Source organism: Nothoprocta perdicaria, unplaced genomic scaffold (assembly GCF_003342845.1).
Source record: "Nothoprocta perdicaria isolate Ctin4 unplaced genomic scaffold, notPer1 scaffold_169, whole genome shotgun sequence".
Classification (NCBI taxonomy): Eukaryota; Metazoa; Chordata; class Aves; order Tinamiformes; family Tinamidae; genus Nothoprocta; species Nothoprocta perdicaria.
The window spans coordinates 1031143-1042370 of NW_020454860.1; positions in this window are offsets into that span (position 1 = coordinate 1031143).

An 11228-nucleotide genomic window follows, 5' to 3' on the forward strand; every position below is an offset into this window, starting at 1 on the left:
TATACCAAGCCCAGAACACATGAAGAAAAGCAGTGGTGTGCTTCACAACCTTTGCAAATGAAGAGTTGGGTCTATCTGTGGCTATGTGCATGTAGAAAGATGATTTGCAAGTCTAAACACATGTTCCTAAAACAGTTAAGATGAATCAAGGTTTTGCACAGTATTGTATTCCTTCAGTACAGCTGGGAGAATGACAAGATGGAATCAAATGTTTTTTATTCTCTCAATCAGTCCAAGAGAGACTTTCTTTAGAAAATGGTCCCGAGTATAAATAATAAGTTGATGCTCTTATTGAAGAAGTCAATTTAGACCTAAACAATTATTAGAACACATTTACTGAAAAAAAAATGTGAAAAATGAATTCACATATGGAACAAGGCAAAAACAGATCTCAGCCTTGATGTGTTTCCTACTATTAACACTGTTTTGAGCAATATGGCCTAATTTACCTCATATAAGAAACAAAACTGAAGTATATTCCAGACAGTGCAGACAGAGCACAATGTTAAAATCATAGTTTTTTTTGACAAGATGATTTTTTTTCTGTATAGTTCAAAAAAAAAGTCAACTCCAAAAATGCAGATCAGAAGTTTCCCAGAATAGAGAAAAAGCTATCAGAGGTAATTCTTCCAAGCAAGCAGGTGATTTGGAGCCATTTAGATCACAGACACTTAGGTAAAGAATGCATATTCTGGCAATTTCTCCATTACATATATAATTTAATCAAGACTACAGAAGTGACATCTAATCCAAACACTTCTAAAAATTTAACATTTTACTAGACCAATAGCCCTGTTTTACAAGCCCTGGGTTTCTTGCATAAGTGTAACATTCCTTTATCAACAATTTGCATATTACAATTTTATTTTTTTTGTGTCTATGATGTTGGAATCCCGAGCTGCAGAGCACTAGAAGAACTTGGAGTCAGGGCATGGCATGCTGCACAAACCCTTTCAAGCTGAGGCTCCCAACCACTGTCATCTTTAGGTTTTGCAGGATTTTCATTTACAAAACCTTCAAGGATGAGAAATACACATGGACAAAATATTATCCTCTTTCTGCCATTGCATTATTTTCCAAATTTTATTGTAAAATTAATAGTAAGAGAAAACAGGACGCTCGTTTTTACTTCTGATTCATGTAAACACTATATTTTCCTTCTTTTTCACATAAAAAAGTACTTCCTATGATCTCTCCAGTAAGTGGGAAAAACATTACCCCTTGCATGAGCTATGACTACTAAAAGATTCCACAGATTTGGACTACTCAAGAGGAGTATAAATATCTGTGAAGAAAATAAGACTTGGTCACATTTTTGGAGATGCTTAATGAWTCTCTTATGTGTCCTATACAACCCCCAATTTTCCCAAATTTGGCTTCAAGGCTATAGTGCACTGAGTTTCAACTGGCATTTGATACCAATCAAACTACAGGCTATACCATCGTGTAGAGTCTGTTGCTTGTTCTTGTGCCTTCTGAAAAAAAAAAAACAACACAACAAAATGATCCTATCCTCATTACACGCTAAAATCACTTATCAATAGTGTATCCACTCTCCTACCTGTGGATCAAGTTTCCCTGGCAAACTGAGGAAAGTACGTAGCTTTAAATTCTTAGTGAGATGTGTCTGGTCTTTGGATAGAAACAGAAGAACAGGTAAACAATTTATATTTCACAGCAGAATATATAACTGACAGTRTCAACGAGAATTCTGTTGGGGATTTAATAGCGTAAATAATGATCTCTGARTATAAAAGGGCATTGAAATCTCTCAGTTGCTTGCAAACTGAAATCCAGTAATRTCATAAACATGCTACAGACTGATGTAAGACATGACAGCTTTCCTAGTGTGTCCAACTGCAGTCTAGTTTTGAATATTACTGTGCTCATTTAGGAGATAAAAACAAAATTGGGCTCTATTATTTATGCACAAGCACACCTCTTGTTACAAGGCTTTTCTATAACACTGAATTATTCTGTCAAAGATCTGCCTTTAATTTACTATAAAGAAGGGTCAATGTAGTCAAGATAAAAAAACGGTAGTAGAATCATTAAATGTTGTGTGAATAGTAGGAAAAAAAAAAAGTTAACCTATTGATTCAATTTTGTCTTAATTTCAGTCATTGGTTTTCAGTTTTAAATTCARTCATGTTGGTTTTACCACTGAATTAGCAACAGGACAACTGTGAGTGTGGAGTGGCCCCCAAAAAGGGACTTARAAAAAGAGGTGAAGTATAAAGGGAATGACCAACTTCATTGATAAGGTCAGTGAGTACAGAAATCAAAACTGTAGTGAGATTTTGAGATTTTGTTTTCTGGGGGTTTTCTTCCTTTTTTCTTTCTATAGAGGAATTGAAAAAAGTCAAACATGACACAGATTTCAAGTCTGCAGAAATTCCTCAGGCGTTCGTTATGTGCTTTCCACAGATGTTAGCTGTTTTGAAATGGAAATAACAGTGTCAGATATTATTTTCTCAGAAAAASAATTTTTTAATAAAATCTTTTGATCAGAAGAGATTTAGCTGAGTTTCACATGAGTCAGGGTGGACAATTTCTAGATGGTCCTTTGGGAACAGCACTTGGATGTGAAAAGTCAGAAGCTCTTCAAGCMACTTGACAACAGAAGAAATTAAGGTATCTTCTGTAATATAAAAGTGGGGGAAGGGAATGGTGGGAAGAAATGAATGAGGACTATAGGGATTTTCCAAAAGAGCTTGTGAGAAAATAGCCAACAAACTGACATAATACGCAACGTTAGCTTAGTTCCAAAACAGCATTTAGTCTCCAAGGTACAAAAAGGGTTTTTCTAGCTCTCAAAACAACTAACAAAGCTGCCAACTGTTACTCAATGCATTATCATGTTGAGGAGTAGAAAAAAGAGTGACAGGGAGAGAGCAATCTTTTGCAAGTGCTTCTCTCTTCTACAGAATGGACTAAAATGGTTAAATTCAAGCCATGGGATATGCAGTCTAAAGGGAACTGGACAGGGAGTAAAATCTTTCAACAAAAGTTTACAGAAGACAAGTGCCATGAGGCCTTGGTCTCCCACACTGAAGATTATGAATGGGGGAGGAAGCTGAGAGCTTTAACTAGCAGGTGAATAATGTAAATACAGTATCTGGCTGAATGACAGTGTCATTCTGCTGTTCATACTGAACACTTACATAGGACCTTAGAAACTAATAATTGAAGAAATTTCTCAACAATTCACACTTAGGATCTCCATTTTTGTTCACATTGCTGTTTGTCATTAATTTCTAGAGTTAATCTATACAAAAGATATTCCTTAGATAATCTTAAAATCTAAAAATATTTGTACCATTTATTCTGTAACATGTTTGTATCTGGAAAGTGTATCTCTACATACGTAAAGACATCATACTGTCTCAAAAAAAGGCTTCAGATAGGTTTCTTCAAAATGTATTCCCAACAAAACAATGAACCATCAGATGCCCTATAACTTGAAATACGAAAGAAAAAAAAAGACAAAAAAAAAAGGTTCTGTCAAAGGAAAACTTAAAATGCTCTCCTCCTTAGAGCATTTATCTATAGAAAGATTAATGTACAAGACCAAAAAAACATCCCGAGGATGAACAGTTCCAAGTTATTTAGGACCAAGAACAGGAAGTAAGTTCTGCGTCTGAGGACCCTACTTGTGAAACAGTGTTTCTTGCATTTCCTGTATGATTCTAATACCTTACATCAAACTTTCAACCTAAATGTCCTTAAAACCTAGAGGAAGACAAGAGAAATCTTCACCTGCCCCTGAGCTAATTTTGTAATTATCAGATGAACTTGCACTTTATATATGAAGAATTCATGTAAAGCAGAGTGAACTGCAGTGGCATTTATTGCCAGTATTATTTGCCACCTGACTCTGATTTTAAGAATGAGCAAGATCGTCTCAGTTCAGTACAGAGGATATCTCAGATCACCAAAGTCGTACTCTCGATGGTTACCATTGAGAAGTCTAAATTGTAGAGACGCACGGACTTAAGGTTTAAAAATTATGCAAATATTAAACTTACAAACTTTGAAATTACATACTGYACAAACACTGCAATAGATAGTTGCTCTTGCAAACACGCTGACAGCCTTAAGTCCTAAGTTGAAGAGATAGACCCCAACGGTCCTGCTGGGAGACTGGTGAAAAGGAGTGAAAATATTCCATAACTTAGGCTTTATCTGTTTAGCACCTTGCAGCTGTTGTGGGATAAATTCATTGTTATTCTTTCCAGTTCAATACAAACAAACAAAAAGGACTCCCCTGACAAAAAAAAAATAGTGAGGAGCAATTCATAAAAAAATATRAAAGGAACTTTCTTTCAGTTGGTTGGGTGAGTATGAAGCTCATCTTTGCTGCTCATTCAACTTCTCTTTTCCAAAAGCACAGTGCAAGCTCCGTTTAAACTTAAGTTCATTCTATACTGCCTATAATTTCAACATGCACTTTACTCTTCATATATTCATCTTTGACATAATGGCAAAAGCAGACTTGACAGTAATGAGGAGTTTTTGTAGCCTCCCTCCTAACACTGAGATGAAGAAAGCTAGTCCAGAAGCTGGATTTCTGTAAAGTAATATTTGAAATCAAACTAAACATTTTTGAGCGTTGACCTTGCACACTGCCAAAGGTCAAAATGATCCAAACAAACTGTAATAAAAATTTCCCTGTTTTAGAACAAAATGTTTTTTCCCTCCTCCCTTCATCCCACAAACAACTATCAAGATACACTCTTTTTTTTTTTCTGAAACAATTAATGGCTTTGCAAAAGAAACTTCTCCTTCCGTATTCAGCTTCATATACTTGGTACTCATAAAACATCAGTTAAATACATAAAAAGAAGAATATCCATTATTTCAGACATTTAAGGCCTGAATATTAAAAAAAGTTACAATTTCCAACGTGTCTTTGGCATTGATTTGCAAGCCAAAAGCTCTTAAGTTCGCCACTCAAGCAATCTTCCAACTGAAACTCAGTGGAGTTTGAATATTAGCAATGTATCTAGCTTTATTAAACAGGAATATCATTACACATTTTTCACATTACAGTCACTGCTGATCTTCACTGTCKACACGATCTATATTAGGTCTAAAAAGTTCACAGTCCCAGGAGACAGATCCTTTTATCTTTCTGAGAAGTTTCACAACTRTATCCAGACATTGCAAAATGATTCCTTCAAAATTAAAAGGTGATCTCCAAAGTTTATTGAAACATCAATCTGTAATTGTATTTCAGCAACTAGCCATGTGGGGTCATGCAGCATAAAACTGAAACAAGTATGAGAGCTTCACAAAAAGAAGACCAGAAGCCTCACAAAAAAWTTATGAAGGAGGAACCTAAGTCTGTAGTCACTGTACTCAAGAAATAGGGAACTGGATTAACTTCAGAGATCATTAAAGTCTTCATTGTGTAAGGGTTTTTTTGTTTTGCTTTGTTTTTTGAAATACATCCATCCTTTTTGGCACTAAAAGGAGACTTCATCCATTCTAATTAAAAATCAGCAAGATCTGGGTGTTCCAGCAGCAGACAGAAACAGTTTGTCTTGAGTTGGTGTAGCAACACATACAGCGTTAGAGAGAGATGACAAACCCATAGGTGGATGGGTGGGCTGGCTACTAACCTGGACAATTCATAGGCTCACGTTCCCTTGTGCATTTGCTCTTTGAAGTGAAAAACAAAAAAGGAAGCCTAGCAGTAACCGAAGTCCCCAATAGCTGGACAAGTTTCATGAGCGACCAAGATCTTTCTTCCTACCAAAGGGAGATCAAAAAGTGGTGATCAAGGGAGCAGCATTGGTCCCAGTCTACTCTATAGATTAGACCTACACRTAGGCCTATGGAACCAGAAGAGAACTGTTTGAATAGTTACGCTGATCGTGGCTTGTTTCCAGGACTATGGTTCACAGTGCACTCTTTCTGAGCACAAGTACAAAATTAAGCACTTCARGGAAACACTGGAACTCACTTGTCAATCAAATACCTTCAACATACACAGCATAGGGGAGAGTGGAAGAGGAAGAGTTCTCCTCAGCTTCTAGACTGGGGACTCTTCTTCTGCGTTTTATATTTTGCTCTTTAGAGCAGAGGAAAAAAAAAAAAAAAAAAAGGGACTGCCATCTGGACTTCAAACAGTGCCTGGATAGCACTTAAAGAGCCTTCACTATAGGCAATAAAAAAACCTAAATCACACTACAGTTACTGTAATGCTGGTGTTCAAACAAGAAAATTCACACAAAAGCTGTACTGTTCCTTTTTTGGCTTTACTGAAAACTGAGAACAGCCTGCCATGCACTAGAGACAAGACTACATGATGTAATGGTCTCTCCTTCTCTTAGGAAACACATAACTATTAGTATATTTTTAACAATTCACTCACTTAAAATAGGGCATATATTATCAGTAAGTCAGACAATTACTAAAAATAATTATATGAGTCTCTACAGATGTACGAAAATTTGGCAGATTCCTCCCAGAAATTAGAACAGAAGATTAATTTAAAAAAAAGGTGAGAAAAGTTGTAACCATTTTTAAGAACTTTGACAGGAGAGAAGGCCAGGAAGGGGTATTGGAATTTTTGCCAAGAAACAAGCCATTTATTTATACACATCCATTACTACATCAGCTGTTGCACTGCAGTTCATTAGTTGCAAGTTTTGAAAATTGTGATCCTGTCATTGACAAAAAGATTCTAARCTCTACAAGGATTCTCTATCCCAAGCCATGTACTTATTAAATCTAAAACCCATGCAGAAGGAAATGCCAAGTAAGAACCATTGTGGGTAATAAAACTAATGAGTAGCCTTAGCAAGTTTATGGAGAAATTTCATATTTTCTAACTATACAAAACCAAATAACTCACAATTAAAACATTGACACCAGTTTCTACGGTCAGAAACTTGGTACTCTGCAGCCTGACTGGCAGCTGTTCCAGAAAGCAGAAGATTTGAAAAGCAAACATCTTGGCAAATTCACATTTGGAGCTAGAGTACTCTAAATAATTCTGGAGGTTCAGAAATCAAAAATAATCTTTTTGTCTCTGTGCTAAACTACTCCAGAAATAATATGATTAGCACATTCTTTGACTAGTGACACCGTGACCTATGACTAAACAAACGCGTATGACCAAGACTCAGAGTAACTAATTTCCCAAGATCTTAGACATGCTTGCTATCATCAAGAACCAATTATTGGCTGTTGAGATTCTACTTCCTAAGCCTGACAGAGAGTATATAGCACCAGATGGTCAGCAAAAAGGGAACTCTAAATGAAGTGCTGTCACCAGGTCCCAAGAATCCCAGGCCCTGGAGAAAGTCAAGAAAAGGAGTATCTCTTAGGTGAGGAGAATCAGGTTAGAGATCATTTAGGCAAGTTTGACATCCACAGATCCATGGGTCCCAATGGAATGCACCTAGGAGTGCATCATTCCTTGGCTGGAAGGATTGGTACTGGAAGAAAGCCAGGGAATCATTCCASTCTTCAAAAAGTGTAAGAAGGAGGACTCAGGGAACTACAGGTCAGTCAGTCTCACCTATATCCTTGGAAAGATGTTGGAGCAGCTCATCCTGGGTTTCATCTCTAAGCATGAGAAGGACAAGAAGGTGATCAGGAGTAGTCACCATGGATTCACCATGGGGAAATCATGCTTAACCAAACTGATAGCCTTCTGTGATGGGATTACTGGCTGAAGGGAGAGCAGTGGATGTTGTCTACCTTGATTTCAGCACAGCGTTTGACACCATCTCCCATAATATCTTCCTAGAYAAGCTCTGGAAAAGCAGGCTAAATGAGGAGACAGAGAGGTGGATTGAGAACTAGCTGGATGGGAACGCTCAGAGGGTTTCCATAAATGGGGCTGAGTCTAGTTGAAGGCCTGTGGCCAGTGGTGTCCCGCAAGGGTCAGGACTGGGTCCAGCGTGGTTCAATTTTTTCATCAATGGCTTGAATGAGGGGACAGGGGCACCCTCAGCAAATTTGCAGATGATACAAACCGGGTATAGTGGCTGATACATCAGAGAGCTGTGCTGCCATTCAGAAGAATCTGGACAGGCTGGACAGGCTAAATGACTTCTCTGAACTGATTTTTTCATAAGGGATTCCCCTTTATGAAAGGATAATGAAAGGGATTCCCTTGCAGCTCATTGAACAATATGAATGGTAACCCATCAGAGGGACCAAATGACACTCACTCAAGCATCTAAGATGACTTAATGATGACTTAATGATGAATCAGTAATCACGTTACATAGCCTTTTGCCAAAAGTGGCTTAGTACCTGAGAACTAAAATGGAAAATGTGACATCACATTTTTTAAAAAACTTCAGAAAAGCTCCAAAGATACAGACCTGTAAGYCTTATTTCTGTAACAGACAAATTATCTAGAAATGATAGTAAAGTATTGCCAGCTGCTTAAGATGATTTATCTAGAAGGCTTTGGCAAAATTACTAGAGTTCCTTGAAGAAGCTACCTTGTGGATAAAGGTGATCTGGTTGATATAGTGTGCTTCTGCTTCCCAGAGTCTTTGACCACTTCTGTCATTAAGGCTGTGTAGGAATCCCAGCAACCTTGAAGCAGGAGGAAAATCCTCCAATTGATAATTGTGAGACAAGAAATATAAGTATGAGAGTGTAAGAAAATGAACAACTCTTCCAATTAAAGGAATAAGTATTTTATCTATAAGACTGAATGCCAGAAGATAAATCTTTTATTTTGATTATTGATCCTGAATGGTTAAATCTTTCTCAGATGAATCAAAAGAACTCAAGACTGAAGGACAGAGAAACTGGGTAGTAGATCAAAGATTCAGTCTGTCAGAAGATTTGACTGAGTTCGGAAGATAATGAGGCAATTTCCACCATAAGAATTAGCGTAATAGACTACATGTTAGAAGAAATACACATATCCTAAAAACACATATACAGTATTTATAGCATGGAGGATAGAGAAGGAGTAGTGGCATAAGGATCATAATCTAATTAGATGCTGATTTTAAGAACTGAATGATGCTGCATCATTCTGAAAGATCTCAGATGCTTTATCCGTGAGGTTAAATGGTTAATTTAAATCTTTCATTGTGAGCATTCCTGATGCTTCTTTACAGTCACATTTCCTTCTCCAGTGAAGAGTGGTGGTGGTGGGTTCCTCATTTTCAAAAATGAAATTCCAAAGATCTTCCAGATAAGTGATTCTACTCCTTCCTCATAACCCTCAATATCATATATACTGTTCCTAAGTGTTTATATTGCACACATTTCTCTGCTATCAAGATGCTAATGTAAACTTGACCCATAGTAAGGTATGTGTAGTTCTGTGAAAACTTTAGGTCAGTGTTTGGTAAAATTCAAATTAAACAAAACGTTAAGGGATTGTTAGAAAAAACGAACATATACCATCGTGCAAATTCATGCTTATCTATGTCTTTAATAGTGTCTGATTTAACTTTTGCTAGAGTCTCTTTCAAAATTAGGGACAGGAGGTAAGAGATGAAGCTAACAGGTTCTGCATGCATGGTCATTGATCTATGGAATCTGGGGAAGTGTCATGAATGCCAAAAAGGATTCAAAGACTGGAAWATATAGAGAAAAGAGCTTCAAAAAACATGTCTAATTTGAAAGTGCACTAAAATTAATTTAATTAATTAAATTCAAAAGGAATACATCTCTATGGACAGTAACAATGGTAAATAAGGCCTTCAAAACACGTCTATTCCACAGAAAATTAAGAGGAGTAAATCCACACTCTACCTCCCTGACCTTCCCTATAGACCTCCAAAACAGGCTTTAAAATCCCAGGTGGAACCCCAAACCTTTTCCATGCACTTTTTGCCTTTAGAAACAATCTAAAAATACCTTGCCCATCTTGCCTCCTCCCAAAATATATGTTATTAAAGTCACCCTAGTTGCATAGTAGACACAAAAATAATAGATCACTTAAAATTTGGGACCTCACTTAAATTAAATTAACGTACTTTGTGGAAAGTACATGTTTTTTCAATAACATAAACAAGTTTCTCCAGGAATTTCAAGAAAAAGAGAAGACCAAATGATTCCTTTCTTTTCTTTGAAATGAGTTTTGCCAAAGCAGTTACATTTTCTGAAGATCTGTTAAAATATATATCCTTTTTTTTTTCCAAAATATTGCTCTCCTTCTCTATACAACATAGACTTAGATTGCACTCACAAGTGCTTGACCATAGTGATAAAAACAGTAGAAGAGGTCTTTAATTTCCTTTTACCATTGAAGATGATGTATTACTCATACCAGACGATTCTCAGAGCTGCTGTTATTATAAACTCTACACAAATTTATACCTCTACACAAATTTACTATCATAAAGATTTGAAAAGATGTCTTCTCAAATCTTCTCAAATACTTTTTTTTCAAATTTAGCAAAACCCCATCATTTGAAACATAAAACAAGACTAATATGAATATTATACTCTATAACAAAGAAGAATTGTCAAATCTTAGAGTGAAGAAACAAATTAACACGGTAATGAGAAACCCAGAAATGAATCCATCACCGACCCAGAACCTGCTATTCTGTTCAGAGCAACAGCTCTTTAGCAATGTCCAAAAAATGAGACCTATATTTAGACACAACTGTTCTATATTTTTGGCTCCTGAAGTCTGAAAAATTAAATTCATATAAAGACATCAAATTTCTTTATCCTCGATACAAACAGAAACTTCAGAGAGAAAGAAAAAAGACAAACACAGAAAACACTTAACAACATTTGCAATCTGGTGATACACAAAGGGACACTCTGAAAAATAAAATAATAAAGCTTATGAAAGAAAATTGAAGAGTAACTATAAAAAATAAAGAACTCAAGAAATAAAAATAAAGTTATAACTTCATGAAGATTTCAAAGAAAGTGAGGACTAACAAAGAACCATTTTACAATACATCACTACTTAATACAACTATTAAAATTAATTGCAAAACAATTTATAATTTAATGATGTCAGAATTCTCAGTAAAATTAAATGCAAGTAATGTAGGTGGATTCAAGTAGAATCATAGAATCATATAGAATCATAGAATCATAGAATCATAGAATGCCGAAGGTTGGAAGGGACCTCAGAGGTCATCGAGTCCAACCCCCCTGCTCACGCAGGGTCACCCAGAGCACGTGGCATAGGGCTGCATCCAAGCGGGTTTTAAAGATCTCCAAAGAAGGAGACTCCACAACCTCTCTGGGCAGCCTGTTCCAGTGCTTTGTCA